Source organism: Schistocerca gregaria, chromosome 5, assembly GCF_023897955.1.
Source record: "Schistocerca gregaria isolate iqSchGreg1 chromosome 5, iqSchGreg1.2, whole genome shotgun sequence".
Lineage (NCBI taxonomy): Eukaryota > Metazoa > Arthropoda > Insecta > Orthoptera > Acrididae > Schistocerca > Schistocerca gregaria.
In genome coordinates, this window is record NC_064924.1 from 511,028,127 (window position 1) to 511,045,792 (window position 17,666).

Sequence of the window (17,666 nt, forward strand, 5' to 3'; positions counted from 1 at the left end):
TACGCCCGGCGCGCCGGCCGGCTGTGTTTGCGCCTGCGCAGTGGTGCGTTCGCACCTCGCCCTAGTGGCCATCGCCAGAATTTGGACTCGCCGTCGCCACCGCCGCCGCCAGCGTAATGGATGACAGCGCTCCGCGTCAGTCAACCAGACTGATGCGGCTGGCAGCCCATGTTACGGCTACACCGGCACGGCAGCTGCGGCCGGCGAGACGCCGCGCCGCGATAATGGCTCCAGCTAGGAGGTCCATCAGCAAATGAGCACCCGCCCAACTAAAAGAGATTTCTTTCAGCGTGGCTACTGCACTTGCAATACCTCTATTTAACATTTCCATCGCACTAACGTAAACCAGGTACCGATTACTCCAGATACGTTGACAGCGGTGACTTCATCGGTGATGCAGCGAGCTCCACAGAGTCGTGATGTAGGTGGTTCTCGCTTTGAACATTTTCAGAGCTTCATCAACGTCAATTCCACCGCAGGGGAGGGTGTGATATCCCGGTACTCTTTTGAAACTGTCTAGCTTATTTTTGTATTCAAGATAAATAATTGAAAATGGAAATGAGCGTTTGGCGTAATTTTTTTTTGTTTTTTTATAATCTCAGTTTTTCGCTTTCGTTCGTTGCATCTCCACGGGGTGGACGTCGTAAGACATCCATTTAAGTTCGTTATTGATCGATTAACTCAGTTTTTTTTTATTAATGAGGGCTGCCAACCCTCTGACCGAGCACGCTGAGCTACCCTGCCGGCGACGTCATTTGGCGGGAGCCCCCTTACGGGGCAAGTCCGGCCGCCTCGGCGCAGGTCTTATTACATTCAACGCCGCACTGGGCAACCTGCACGTCGGATGGGGATGACATGATGATGAAGACAACACAACATCCAGTCCCTGAACAGAGAAAATCCCCGGCCCATGCGGGAATCGAACCGAGGCCCGTAGGACCGCAATCAGTTGTCACGCTGACCAATCAGCTATCGGGGCGGCGAAGAAAAGTGATGTAATCTCTATTTCAGTTTGATGTTTCATACTGAATATTTTTCAAACACAAGTTTTCAGTAGTCGATATTTTACGCCACAGATGTTCTGAGCGCAAGGAAGGCGATCTTTAGTTGCTAGTAGAAATGTCGTTGCTGTAGCATTCTAAGAGTATCTAGTGAGTGAAAATGTTCAAACGTGTGTGATATCTTATGGGACTTAACTGCTAAGGTCATCAGTCCCTAAGCTTACACACTACGTAACCTAAAGTATCCTAAGGACAAACACACACACACCCAATCCCGAGGGAGGACTCGAACCTCCGCCGGGACCAGCCGCTCAGTCCATGACTGCAGAGACTCAGACCACTAGGCTAATCACGCGCGGCTCTAGTGAGTGAGTCGGGTGTTAGTCATACTACTGAGCGGCAAGGAAATAACTTGCGGTCGACGTAGATGAATACACGGGGGATGTTTAATTTTGGAACGATTCTCTTCAGTCGTCGTTGGTCCAATTTCAAGCAGGATCTTTCTCCGGCAACAGCGATGTCGGAGATCTGATGTTTTACCGGATTCCTGATATTCACAGTACACTCGTGAAATGGTCATACGGGAAATTCCCCGCCTTATCGCTACATCGGAAATGCTGTGTCCTATCGCTCGTGCGCCTACTGCAGCACTACGATGAAACTCACTTAAATCTTGATGACCTGCCATTGCAGCAGCAGTAACCGATCTGACAACTGCGCCAGGCATTTGTTGTCTTATATAGGCCGAATGCAGTGCCGTATTCTGCCTGCTTACATGTCTTTGTATTTGAATTCACATGCCTGTAAGCGTTTCTTTGGGGCATCAATGTATTTCGTATGGCTTGGCACTCAAAGTTATAGATTTACTAGTTCTATACTATGTCAGTAATTAATCTCATGGTAGAGTAATATTTGTATTTTTTTCTGATTTTTTTTAAAGATCATCGTAAACGTCAAAGAATGTGTTTCAGTATTCACACTATAGGGTTTTTTTAAGTTAATTTCCCTTCAGTCATTTAACAAGATTGAATTGTACTATCGTCTCGTCATGAAAGTTTATTTTCTGGCTATATGTATCTCAGCAGTGCACTGAGCGGAAGACAGTGGCTAAAAGTAAAGCATGAACTACTCAGAATAGTGGTTTGTAGTTGCAATGCACTACGCAAGGCTTTGTTTCCTTCAGCCAATTTGCTGCTGCTAGCATTTTTTTTTTCTTTTCTTTTTTTCACCACTTCGAGCAATACTGAGTTTCAATTTCCACAGGTAAGATCTGAAAATTTGTTATGGCCAGTTACGTTATATTCAAGATAATAATATCATTCACATTTAGGAGTTACATTTCAAAATTATTATCAAACTGAGATTAGGTGAAGTTTGTTTAGATTCGCTTTCATCTGCAGTTATTTCCACAGCGTAGTGTTATATTTGTGTGGTTTTTATTTAATGTTTGTAATTTTCGTGACCAGTTTGTGCACATAAAGTCACAGGAGACTTTTTTCTAAAACATTTTGGTTATCTAGTCATTGAAAATTCTTTTTGTAGTTTTGTGTAGTACTTTTATTCTGTGTGTTGGCCTGCAAGTCACGTAATGTGACGTCACACATTCTAGCACTGCGTATTACACTGTAGAACACAGAGTTTCACAGCATAGATTATTTGATGGACAGTTTCAAAATTTCTGATGATTTTGGTGAATGGTAATTGAAATGAAGTTATACAGTTTGAGATAGTTTGTTGACTCGCTTTATCAGAGAGCATTTCGTAATTATACAACTTCCGTTGTTAAGGACAACATCAACTACACCACCACCACCAACAACAACAAACACACACACACACACACACACACACACACACACACACACGAAATTTATGACAGAAAACCATTCCAGCCACAACAACTAACACTTTTACTCAGAAAAGATACAGTTTATAGCAGCCCAGTTCAATAAAACGTAAAAGTTCAATATATCTTCTTAGTCCATTCTTAAATTATGGCATTCACTTTTTATATACTGCAGCGCTTTTCAGAAAGTACAAAAATTTCTCCAAAGTATGAAGGTCTTTCCATACGTGAAAACATGTTCTAACGTGCAACATGGTCATGTACCAGGGTACAAAAGGTTCCAATCGACAAAATCTTACCGGTTTTGTGTATTTCATAGTTTGTTACATTATTGATGTATTACGGATCAGTAATCAATAAGAGAAACAAAATGAAGCAAAGTAAGAGGACTTTTAGGAACGTAAGGTCGGATCGGTCAGGAAATCGGAAACATTGTCAAAATCAAAAATGTTTTATTTGCAGCTGCTAGCTACACATTCCAGCTAACTATCTACATAGTCACTGCTCCGACTTAGAAATTTCTCGTAGTGTCTACTGCTCGTTGCCTGTGTCAAAATGTTGTCTTCATAGCCAGAGGTTCGCGTGAGCAGAGGTGAAACTCAAGGGGAACCAGTTAAGAGCAGCATTGTGGGTGATCAAACACTTCCCATCGAAAACACTGCAGGAGCATCTTCATTACCCCTGCTGAATGCAGCCGAGAATTGTCACGAAGAAGAAAACGCTTGACAGTTCCGTTATGTAGGCTGCATGGCATCACTCCAAATCTCTCATTAGGCCCTCATACATGGTGGGAGATATTTGTTTGTCTATGCATCGTTAGGTCCTCACTGTGGCTAGAGAACTGAAAAGAGCGAATTGACGCTATCGACAAGCATACTACAGACACTGCCCAACAAATATGTGCAAAACTTAATCTGATTTTTCACTGTGGTTTTAATTCCGCGAGCAAGTGGACTTTACTTTGAGAATAGCCCTCGTATTATTAGAAACCAATTACAAGTTAAACACATTTTGAAACAGAAGCTATTGGAAACCAACATAAATTTCCATTTTCAAGACAGGTAAAATTAATTAGACATTAACGGAACTCATTTCCAAGTATCACATAGCCCATGGTCCGTGGTAAAAGACATTCTGTTCCAAGGTACAAATGGTGCACGAGCGACGAAATATGGCTTCATTAGCCATATGGTTAGCCGGCCGCCGTAGTCTAGCGGTTCTAGGCGCTCAGTCCGGAACCGCGCGACTGCTACGTTCCCAGGTTCGAATCCTGCCACGGGCATGGATGTGTGTTATGTCCTTAGGTTAGTTAGGTTCAAGTAGTTCTACGTTCTAGGGGACTGATGACCACAGATGTTAAGTCCCATAGTGCTCAGAGCCATTTGAACCATTTTTTAAGGCATATGGTATTTAAATAATTCTAAAATATGTAGCATTTTCTACATTTTCTACATCTACTACAAATCTACATCTACACTACAAATCACATTTAAGTGCCTGGCAGAGGGTTTATCGAACCACCTTCCCAATAATTCTGCATTATTCCAAACCCGTACAACGCACGGAAAAAACGAACAATTGTATCTTTTCGTGCCAGCTCTGATTTAACTTATTTTATTATGATGCTCTTTCCTCCCTATGTAGGTCGGCGTCAACAAAATATTTTCACAAAGTTGGTGATCGAAATTTCTTGAGAAGATTTTGCCCGAACGAAAAACAACTTTGTTCTAACAATGTCCACTCCAAATCGTGTATCATTTGAGTTACACTGACTTTCCGTCATTTACTACAAACTGTGACCTATTTGACAAGAAACCACGAATCCAGTCGCATAACTAAGACGATATTCCATAAGCACGGAATTTGGCTACTAACGGCTTGTGCGGTACGGTGTGAAAAGCCTTCTGGATGTCTATAAATACGGAATCAATTACAAATAACTTGTCAATACCACTCAGCACGTCGTATCACTGAAGTGCTAGTTGTTTTTCACAAGAACGATGTTTTCTAAATCCATGTTGCTTGTTGGCTGTGTGTCAATAGACCGTTCTCTTCGAGGTAATGTGTAATTTATAATATAATATATGTTCGAAAATCCTGCTGCACATCGACGTTAATGATGCGGGCCCGTAATTTAGTGGATTACTCCTACTACCTTTCTTGAATATTGGTGTGACCTGTGCAAACGCTGCAGTCATTGGGTTCGGATCTTTCGTCGAGCGAACTGTTGTATAAGATTGTTAAGTATGGAGCTATTGTATCAGCATACTCTGTAAGGAACCATCACAAAATTCTTTACCCAAAGAATTAACGACATATTCTAAATCGCTTCAATATATTATGCAGAAATTAAATACTTTGAATGCGATATATTTACAACAATCTGCACAAAAGCACAACCTCGTGTGCAACAACAACAAATCTGTACAAAAGAGCGGAAACAGCTGATGGCAGTCTCCAGTGTGCGTTCCTTCACATGACTAAGTCTGTCACTAAACCAAACTACCGAACACATAGTCCTAGATAGAGAGTCCTGTAACATTAAGTATAGCACTCTTCTCTAAATAATAATGTCTTCATTGTTCTTTTTCCATAATCTTTGATTTCATTTGTTATTTTAATGAACGAGTTTTATCGATGAGAAAATGGCACATCACGTTTGAAAAAAAGGAAGAAATAACTTCATTCTCACTTAAAGTTTAAAATTTTCACCAGAAATTTCTAATAGTTATGCCACTAAGAAATACTCCTTTAGTGTTAGATGTCCAGAAAGATATCTGACAATTTGTTGAACATTTATGAGTTGATCGATATCCAACAAACCATTATTTACACTGCGGATGTCGGCAGATACACATGACGTACATTAAAAGAGATATCTTACTATGTTTGCTTTCGTTGTATAATCTCATATGGGGTCAGTATTTCTGGCGTAACTCATCAAGCCAGTCTAAAGTTTCCAGAGTGGTAAAGATTATAACACAAATAGTCTGCGGTGTGACTTCAAGAACGTCCAGATGAGGCCTGTTCAAGGAACTTTGTATATTAACTATTGATTCCCAGTATACGGCCTGTTTGTAAATTCCTGTTACTGGCTCCAAGGGATTGCAGAGAGAAACTGATAAAGTCGTGGTAACATTTTAACAAGTAACCCGTATCCGGAAGTGTTCCGTTCGGACATAAAATAAGTTTGAAGACTGAATCATTTTCAGATCTCCCGCTTCATGGTACCCAAACACTCGGAGAAGAGAAAGCCGTCGTCAGTTCCTGTAATTGTGACATCACATACCATTTTCGTCCAGCTAATCTCAAATTTGAGGTGGACGTCACGTAGAAGACAACCCGACGACGAGATTTCGAAACATGAGCCTTGCCTCGTAGAGCAGACATGAGTTCTTCAACACTTCATCTACTGACTCGCCTCTACAACCCCTAGAAGCCTGTAACAGGCATCGAGACAAATCCTTTTTTGTTTCCAAAATAAAATTTTCACTCTGCAGTGGAGTGTGCGCTGATATCAAACTATCTGGCATATTAAAACTCGGTGCGGCACACAGGAAGTTTCCTATCGTTGTTGATCGGATACATATAACACACTAAAGCAATATGCGTTTTTGAGGCCAGGAGCATCTATATCTCTTATCTGTGTAGTGTTAGTGGAGAAAAATTCCATGGATCATAGAGTGCATATACAGAAGGCTGTGAATGATCAAATGGGCCAACTTTTGTTTATGGGTGGCACAGTGGACTTGTTTCCAGAAAATCAGATCGAATCACCACCTCCTCCTTTCCAAGAGTGTCTGAAGCGACTGACTGTGTATACTTCATCATCATAGACATTGTTTCGAACACTACTAAATACATCAGTAATTGTGCGGTTTTGTTCATTATTTGTAAGTAGCGAAACGAATGTGGAAAACATTGGTGTGATATGTCAAAGACAACTTCGAATCTTATGTTGAAGACTTGTCAGTGATACTATATGTTTTTATTGTCAGGAGACTAAATGGGCTTTAGTACCGATTTGCTATACTTTTTCATAGGTTCCCTTGAAAACATGTGTCTAGTTAGGTTGGTAGGTCACATGAGTTCCACTTCACCGAGTTTCAAAGTCGTCAGTTTAATTTTTTTTTTTGTAGTGAAATTGTATTATCGCAAAGGAAGGCTGTTTCTGATCTTTTATTTTTAAATATATGCAAAATAATTTTTACCGTGAAAGAGTTAATAAAATTTGTCATAAGTGATATACTCCTTCTTCAAAACAACAGTGCAGGTCAGGGAATTCATACTAAAAATAAGATTACGTACATAAAGATTTAGAGTCACTTACATTGGTCCAAAAAAGGGAACAAACATGTTCAGTTACTTATCAGTATCTGGTAAATTTGTTAGGTGCCAGTGAATATCAGTCGTAAAATGGCAGACCCTAATTCCAAAGGCCTCGGGTTCAATACCTGGATGAACCTAGGACTTTCATCAGCCATTCACTTCTTCTTTCGTATCTGACAGTGGTTGATGACGTGAAAAAGATAAACGAGTCGCAACGCAGTTAGGTATCTCATTTAACACCTGCGGCAGAACCGTGCCTGAACTGTGTTGTTCAATATTCGAATTGATGACTGCTCTCCGTCTCTATTTTTCTTTTTTTCTATAAATGGTGAACCTAAAGTATTTCTTCTTGGCCAGTTCCATCTACTGCAGTGACAAATTTCATAGTAGAATCAATTGAAGTACTGTTGTTGTTGTGGTCTTCAGTCCTGAGACTGGTTTGAAGCTGCTCTCCATGCTACTCTATCCTGTGCAAGCTTCTTCGTCTCCCAGTACCTACTGCAACCTACATCCTTCTGAATCTGCTTAGTGTATTCATCTCTTGGTCTCCCTCTAAGATTTTTACCCTCCACGCTACCCTCCAATACTAAATTGGTGATCCCTTGATGCCTCAGAACATGTCCTACCAACCGATCCCTTTTTCTGGTCAAGTTGTGCCACAAACTTCTCTTCTCCCCAATCCTATTCAATACTTCCTCATTAGTTATGTGATCTACCCATCTAATCTTCAGCATTCTTCTGTAGCACCACATTTGGAAGGCTTCTATTCTCTTCTTGTCTAAACTATTTATCGTCCACGTTTCACTTCCATACATGTCTACACTCCATACAAATACTTTCAGAAATGACTTCCTGACACTTGAATCTACATTCGATGTTAACAAATTTCTCTTCTTCAGAAACGCTTTCCTTGCCATTGCCAGTCTACATTTTATATCCTCTCTACTTCGACCATCATCAGTTATTTTGCTCCCCAAATAGCAAAATTCATTTACTACTTTAAGTGTCTCATTTCCTAATCTAATTCCTTCAGCATCACCCGACTTAATTCAACTACATTCCATTATCCTCGTTTTGGTTTTGTTGATGTTCATCTTATATCCTCCTTTCAAGACACTGTCCATTCCATTCAACTGCTCTTCCAAGCCCTTTGCTGTCTCTGACAGAATTACAATGTCATCGACGAACCTCAAGGTTTTTATTTCTTCTCCATGGATTTTAATACCTACTCCGAATTTTTCTTTTGTTTCTTTTACTGCTTGCTCAATATACAGATTGAATAACATCGGGGAGAGGCTACAACCCTGTCTTACTCCCTTCCCAACCACTGCTTCCCTTTCATGCCCCTCGACTCTTATAACTGCTATCTGGTTTCTGTACAAATTGTAAATAGCCTTTCGCTCCCTGTATTTTACCCGTGCCAGCTTTAGAATTTGAAATAGAGTATTCCAATCAACATTGTCAAAATCTTTCTCTAAGACTACAAATGCCTGAAACGTAGGTTTGCCTTTCCCTAATCTTTCTTCTACGATAATTCGTAGGGTCAGTATTGCCTCACGTGTTCCAGTATTTCTACGGAATCCAAACTGATCTTCCCCGAGGTCGGCTTCTACTAGTTTTTCCATTCGTCTGTCAAGAATTCATGTTAGTATTTTGCAGCTGTGGTTTATTAAACTGATTGCTCGGTAAATTTCACATCTGTCAACACCTGCTTTCTTTGGGATTGGAATTATTATATTCTTCTTGAAGTCTGAGGGTATTTCGCCTGTCTCATACATCTTGCTCACCAGATGGTAGAGTTTTGTAAGGACTGGCTCTCCCGAGGCCGTCAGTAGTTCCAATGGAATGTTGTCTACTCCGGGGGCCTTGTTTCGACTCAGGTCTTTTAGTGCTCTGTCAAACTCTACACGCAGTATCATATCTCCCATTTCATCTTCATCAACTTCCTCTTCCATTTCCATAATATTGTCCTCAAGTACATCACCCTTGTATAGACCCTCTATATACTCCTTCCACCTTTCTGCTTTCCCTTCTTTGCTTAGGACTGGGTTTCCATCTGAGCTCTTGATGTTCATACAAGTGGTTCACTTATCTCCAAAGGTCTCTTTAATTTTCCTGTAGGAACAATCTATCTTACCCTTGTCCCCTAGCCATCCCTGCTTAGCCATTTTGCACTTCCTGTCGATCTCATTTTTGAGACGTTTGTATTCCTTTTTGCCTGCTTCATATACTGCATTTTTATATTTTCACCTTTCATCAATGAAATTCAATATTTCTTCTGTTACCCAAGGATTTCTACTAGCCCTCGTCTTTTGACCTACTTGATCCTCTGCTGCCTTCACTACTTCATCCCTCAAAGCTACCCATTCTTCTTCTACTGTATTTCTTTCCTCCATTCCTGTCAATTGTTCCCTTATGCTCTCCCCGAAACTCTGTACAACCACTGGTTCTTTCAGTTTATCCAGCTCCTTAAATTCCCACCTTTTCGCAGTTTCTTCAGTTTTAATCTACAGGTCATAACCCATAGATTGTGGTCAGAGTCCACATCTGCCCCTGGAAATGTCTTACAATTTAAAACCTGGTTCCTAAATCTCTGTCTTACCATTATATAATCTATCTGATACCTTTTAGTATCTCCAGGGTTCTTCCATGTATACAGCCTTCTTTTATGATTCTTGAACCAAGTGTTAGCTATGATTAAGTTGTGCTCTATGCAAAATTCTACCAGACGGCTTTCATTTCTTAGCCCCAATCCATATTCACCTACTACGTTTACTTCTCTCCCTTTTCCTACAGTCGAATTCCATTCACCCATGACTATTAAATTTTCGTCTCCCTTCACTATTTGAATAATTTCTTTTATTTCAACATACATTTCTTCAATTTCTTCGTCATCTGCAGAGCTAGTTGGCATATAAACTAGTACTACTGTAGTAGGTGTGGGCTTCGTATCCATTTTGGCGACAATAATGCGTTCACTATGCTGTTTGTAGTAGCTTACCCGCATTCCTAGACCAGCCGCGGTGGTCTCGCGGTTACGGCGCTGAGACCGGAACCGCGTGACTGCTACGGTCGCAGTTTCGAATCCAGCCTTGGGCATGGATGTGTGTGATGTCCGTAGGTAAGTTAGGTTTAAGTAGTTCTAGGGGACTGATGATCACAGATATTCAGTCCCATAGTGCTCAGAGCCATTTGAACCAATTTGAACCGCATTCCTATTTTCCTATATTATTAAACCTACTCCTGCATTACCCCTATTTGGTTTTGTGTTTAGAACCCTGTAGTCACGTGACCAGAAGTCTTGTTCCTCTTGCCACCGAACTACACTAATTCCCACTATATCTAACATTAACCTATCCATTTCCCTTTTTAAATATTCTAACCTACCTGCCAGATTAAGGGATGTGACATTTCTCGCTCCGATCCTTAGAACGCCAGTTTTCTTTCTCCTGATAACTACATTTTCTTGAGTAGTCCCCGCCCGGAGATCGGAATGGGGGATTATTTTACCTCCGGAATATTTCACCCAAGATGACGCCATCACCATTTAATCATACAGTAAAGCTGCATGCCCTCGGGAAAAACTACGGCCGTCGTTTCCCCTTGCTTTCAGCCGTTCGCAGTACCAACACAGCAAGGCCGTTTTGGTTATTGTTACAAGGCCAGATCAGTCAATCATCCGGACTGTTGACCTTGCAACTACTGAAAAGGCTGCTGCCCCTCTTGAGGAACCACACGTTTGTCTGGCCTCTCAACAGATACCCCTTCGTTGTGGTTGTACCTACGGTACGGCTATCTGTGTCGCTGAGGCACGCAAGCCTCCCCACCAACGGCAAGGTCCAGGGTTCATGGGGGGGGGGGGGGGGGCGGAAATTGAAGTATATATTATCAATAATATCACATAGGCTCGCCTTCTATGCCCACGTAACACGATTGATCCCAGCAAGGATGCTTAAAAGGATTTTAACAGACTTTCAAGATAGAAGAAACCAAAGGAAGGCGTGGATACAAGCGAGATAACGACAACGGAAATGAATTCAGTAGCACTGAGTGGCAATTAATGGTCGGAAAAAAAACAGTTCAATTGGCGTGGTCCCTAGTTGGCCGAAATGAAGATAGAAGAAAAGAAGAATATCAAATGACGTGAGTGGTTCATAAAATTTGACTTTTGCACATCATCAATGCAATAATGCGCACTAAGTCAACTGATTTGATTATGATTCTAAGAATCACCATATGAAACTTCATACAATATAAATTTACTCATATTCTGACAAGTTTCCTATTAGCTCTTAAACGAAAATGCGATACATTTCCGATGTACTATTTCACTTAATGTCTGTGGAGGCAACAGCAGTACATCACTTTCCTTTTGTAGATATGTGTTGTGTGTTTTTGTGGTATAACATGTTTTACGTCCTTGAAAATCTTCTCGCAGTGGATCTAAGAAACAAAAACCATCTCATCATCTACCCACTGATAAAGATTTAACCGAGTGGAAGGTCGCAGTTAATGTTGCAGAAATTGATGACCGAGTTTGGTTTTTCCAAACGGCGGCACAGTAAAGATGTAATGTTCAATTCTCAGTTTGATCAGTATTTCAGTATCCAAAATATTTTCTGTTGGCTGTTGTCTACATTTTTTGATAAAATTAAGAAAAGATATCATCAAACACCGTAAACTGCCAGTAAAGGTATTCTTAAACATCTTAAATAAGCGACCGTTTTCCAACACCTGTAATAAAAACGATATGGATACAGAGAAAACAGGTGACAAAGTATGATTCAAAACTGTAGCAAAATACAAATAACGCTTACATTTTGTCTTGACACCAGCAGCTACGTTCCAACAAATTTGTGTAATGCTGTATAGTGGAGCATCATGTACCTGTGTTCATTACTACTGGGACGGTTTATGCTATGTGGCACGTGATGATGTGCTCTCTCCTGGTTGGTATCATGTGTATAGCGCCACTCTGCACGAATAAGGCTCTGAAATGTTTGAGACTACGTCTGCTTCTCGTTTGTTTATCTTTTACGTATTCCATTTCATATAAGAATGTTTCATTTCCCTGTAGAGTTAATGTCACCTTTGGGCCTTTGGACTGCACATTCTGGTTTACTGGTCTACGTGTTCAAAAGGCCTTTTGTGCATCGTTGTATTCTAACGTAACTCTCCATCTTAAACCAAATCGTAAATATGCCTTGAATTTAAGCTACGATTTTGAAACGATGATTTATTTCATCTACATTTTCTGTAACCATAGCGTTGAAAACCATCTTTCAACGAAACAGACAGTTCATTAAAGAATTCTTTTAATAGTGGATTAAGGTTTTACATGGCGTCACTTCCAAACCTGTGTATACGCCTTGATTCCAGTGCAGTAAACAAGCATTGTCGATTCCGGTATTACATTAGCACCTTCAGATACCTGCCTGACAAAGACCAATACGAAAATGTTACAGACCTGCGTGATATAACAAACGTAGTACATGTCTACACTGGAAAGCCTTTTATGTAATTATGGAAGTGACACACCTACGCATATGCACTATAAACACCGTGCCGCGATACGCTCTTGCAATACAACAGGCCGAGAATGAAACTTCTGTGAAGGCTTGTTCGTCTACAGATATACTAAGCGGGAACGGCTCCTAAGTGCCTCAAAATCGGTCACATTTGCTGATTCTGATCACTAAATGCTCACTTAGTGAAACCGTGGTTAAAACAGGAGAATCAAAACTGTCTACACGTTCTAATGTAACTACTGCTAGAAGGAAAAAAATGGGGTACTGCGACTGTGAACCGATGTATGTCAACAAAATAGCTTTCCTTCCACAGAAACGATTGTACATACATAGAAATACATCAGGCACAGTTAATATGGGTGGGCTATTTGTTTGCGAGTAAGAGAAAGGGATTAAATGCTATGTAATACACTCCTGGAAATGGAAAAAAGAACACATTGACACCGGTGTGTCAGACCCACCATACTTGCTCCGGACACTGCGAGAGGGCTGTACAAGCAATGATCACAAGCACGGCACAGCGGACACACCAGGAACCACGGTGTTGGCCGTCGAATGGCGCTAGCTGCGCAGCATTTGTGCACCGCCGCCGTTAGTGTCAGCCAGTTTGCCGTGGCATACGGAGCTCCATCGCAGTCTTTAACACTGGTAGCATGCCGCGACAGCGTGGACGTGAACGTATGTGCAGTTGACGGACTTTGAGCGAGGGCGTATAGTGGGCATGCGGGAGGCCGGATGGACATACCGCCGAATTGCTCAACACGTGGGGCGTGAGGTCTCCACAATACATCGATGTTGTCGCCAGTGGTCGGCGGAAGGTGCACGTGCCCGTCGACCTGGGACCGGACCGCAGCGACGCACGAATGCACGCCAAGACAGTAGGATCCTACGCAGTGCCGTAGGGGACTGCACCGCCACTTCCCAGGAAATTAGGGACACTGTTGCTCCTGGGGTATCGGCGAGGACCATTCGCAACCGTCTCCATGAAGCTGGGCTACGGTCCCGCACACCGTTAGGCCGTCTTCCGCTCACGCCCCAACATCGTGCAGCCCGCCTCCAGTGGTGTCGCGACAGGCGTGAATGGAGGGACGAATGGAGACGTGTCGTCTTCAGCGATGTGAGTCGCTTCTGCCTTGGTGCCAATGATGGTCGTATGCGTGTTTGGCGCCGTGCAGGTGAGCGCCACAATCAGGACTGCATACGACCGAGCCACACAGGGCCAACCCCCCGCATCATGGTGTGGGGAGCGATCTCCTACACTGGCCATACACCTCTGGTGATCGTCGAGGGGACACTGAATAGAGCACGGTACATTCAAACCGTCATCGAACCCGTCGTTCTACCATTCCTAGACCGGCAAGGGAACTTGCTGTTCCAACAGGACAATGCACGACCGCATGTATCCCGTGCCACCCAACGTGCTCTAGAAGGTGTAAGTCAACTACCCTGGCCAGCAAGATCTCCGGATCTGTCCCCCATTGAGCATGTTTGGGACTGGATGAAGCTTCGTCTCACGCGGTCTGCACGTCCAGCACGAACGCTGGTCCAACTGAGGCGCCAGGTGGAAATGGCATGGCAAGCTGTTCCACAGGACTACATCCAGCATCTCTACCATCGTCTCCATGGGAGAATAGCAGCCTGCACTGGTGCGAAAGGTGGATATACACTGTACTAGTGCCGACATTGTGCATGCTGTGTTGCCTGTGTCTATGTGCCTGTGGTTCTGTCAGTGTGATCATGTGATGTATCTGACCCCAGGAATGTGTCAATAAAGTTTCCCCTTCCTGGGACAATGAATTCACGGTGTTCTTATTTCAATTTCCAGGAGTGTAGCATCTCCGTAATGCCAAAAATATTACATGTGATGTTCGTGCAGATTATAAAGAACGTAACCATTGTTCGTTACTCGATATACGCACGTGAGACAGACATGTGATTCTAATGCGGACGCCTTTATTCACAACGTATCAAATAAAAATGATGACAATGGTAATGAAGCTGCAGAACGGATTTTGATAGCTTGCATTTGCGTTTTGGACGAGAAAATATCTAAAACGAGTAAAGAAAAAATAAATCGGTTTTTAATAGACAGTGGCATTTTGCTTTAGCTTGATAGACCAAGAAAGTATATTAGCGGAATTAATAAACAATTCGAACATGGTAAAGTCTGTAACCAAGCCCGTGATTGTCTAGCAGTGTGCATCTCTAATTAGCCAATGGCACTGTTTTTGTCAAATTGGGCTACTTACGAGAGACGTTAGTCACGCAGAGACAGAAGTTCTATTACTCAACTGAAACTAAACTCCGTCCGATCAGGCCATGAAGACCCAACGCTACCAACCGGTCGCCAAGTCATCCTCAACCACCTGGCATTCACTGGATGCAGAAAGGGGAGGGGCATGTGGTCAGCACACCGCTCTCCCGGCCGTATGGCAGTTTGCGAGACCAGAGCCGCTACTTCTCGATCATGTAGCTCCGCCTCACAAAGGCTGAGTGCACCCCGCTTACCAACAGCGCTTGGCAGTCCGCATGGTCACCAACCCAAGTGCTACCCGAGCCCGACAGCGCTTAACTTCGGCGATCTGAGGGAACCGGTCATACCACTGCGGCAGGGCCGTTGGCAGATCTATTAGCTATAATAATTATATGACTCACATCTTAATTTATAGCACTCTGTATATAGCGCTTCACTGAAAGTGTAAATGTGAGAAAATCGGCAGTCGTGCGTTGTCTACCGAACGTATTCACTACCGTACAAGTCACTGGGGTGTTCAGTGGTACATGGAATTCGTCATCGTTCTTAAATCTTCGGTCTCCACCTAATCAATACGTTTCTAGTAATTATCAATATACGCAGAGTGCGCTGAAACATGGCTGGGACCACCTCTGATGCTCTTTGGATGTGACTAATACTTGAGCCGGCCGCTATGACAGAGCGGTTCCAGGCGCTTCAGTCGGGAACCGCCCGACCGCTACGATCGCAGGTTCGAATCCTGCCTCGGGCATGGATGCGTGTCATGTCTTTAGGTTAGTTAGGTTTAAGTAGTTCAAAGTTCTAGGGGACTGATGACCTCAGATGTTAAGTCCCATAGTGCTCAGAGTCATTTGAACCAACTAATTCTTGGAAAAATCACTACGATGACCTTTCAGTAAAGCAGTAAATTGTGTAGTATAATATCAGAACGTAACTACTTTCGTGCATTACCATGAGAGAAAGTGTCTATCAAGTATGTGCTTCATTCAACAGTCGGAAAATATCTACTTCTTTGTCTTTTTTAAAACAGGTTAAGATATATCGCATAGCTTACAATTTAGGTCAAAGTTGTCGATCGGTCTCCATTTCGATGGACTGCTCGACAATATAATTGAATACTTAATTCAGGCATAATACATTTCACATATTTTGGGGGCTGACCGTTGAAAAAATCGAAGTGGTATGGGAAATGAAACCAAAGACTTCTACTTACGTCCCCAGTTACACTCAACACTACACCAGGAGCAAACCATCAATTTTGTATAATGTTGTAGCTTAACGTCGTTTGTGATAAACTCGTAACAGATGTGAAAATGTAGACTGATAATAAGCATGAAAAAGCTGCTAAAACAGAAATTAGTGCATTTAGTAACCAACTCAGGTTACTCGCAAAATTGTAACGCCCCAACCCTTTACAACAAAAGTTCTGAAAACTGTAACGTAGTTATCTATTGAAGCAAAAGATAATGTAGTCGCCACGCGAAGAGAATTTCGCAATCAAATATTAGAAGGGCATTATCTGATACCACAACGTACACAGAATGCTGAATGAGAAAAAATAAAAACGAGTGGAGAAATGTAAACACGTGGCAAATGATGCAGGTGAAACGAAATATGATACTGACGGAAAATGTGACATGTCTACCAGGAACGGCTAGACACATGCAAGGCTCTGGAAACATGCATGCCAGATAGCTGCCACGGATTTAAAAACTGGGTATATCCTGGGGAAAAAGAGGAGCTACTACATGCATATCAAGAGCTCAGATGGTAATTCGTGGATTTTCTGGTCGGAGAGTGCAGATATTTAAACAAACACCAAACATTCCATAGCCGGCTGCTGTGGAAATGAAGAGGATGTCTTTAAATGACCCATACGACGCGAAACAGTCATGAGTTTATGATACATTCTTGTACACATATTTCCATGCACATAGTAGTGAACCAAATTCAGTTAGATTAAGCACCTTATTCCATAGCAGCAATAAGCAAATCATAGTTCAAGGCGATAATGACCAATATGTTTATCGTTTCGGAAAATATATGCTTTCAGAGATGTCAACATATACGATGAGCAGAGGTAATGAACTACCCCAGTAGTCACGGTTGTTATATATTGACAATGCTGTACAGAAATTATCTAGTTAATAATTACTTTAAAACAAATGAAGTATATCTGGGGCAATAAGATGAGATGAAAAGGCAATTTCTTATTCGATAAGCTAGCTTCGTAAAATATAGGTCTGAAGTTGGGCTCCATGTCTCTTTTACGTTAAAACTTTCCACAAAAAAAAAAAGAAACTAAGTTTCAGCGCAAAATCGGTACGCACCGTTAGAAGTCCCTTAAAAAAACCATTCTAATTATATCAGATTCGTCGCTGTACGAGTAACGGTGTAGACCTGAGAAATAATATACAAAATGATATTTCAAGAATTTTCCAGAAATGTAAAATACTGCATAACAATTGCTGTTGGTTGTGGAGTTTGAGGGGGCAATATGCCACCATTACAGCTCAAGGCAATATGATACTGTAGAGAGCGCGTAGAATTTTCCGATCTGACCCTGTAGGAAACGAGGAAATGAGAGGAAGGCCGCAGATCCATCATAGTATTACGGACAGGACGGAAAAAAGACAGCTAGGATGGTTACGACATATCAAAAAAAAAAAATGGAAGAAGACTGACTGCGAGAGAGAGCATTTTCATGG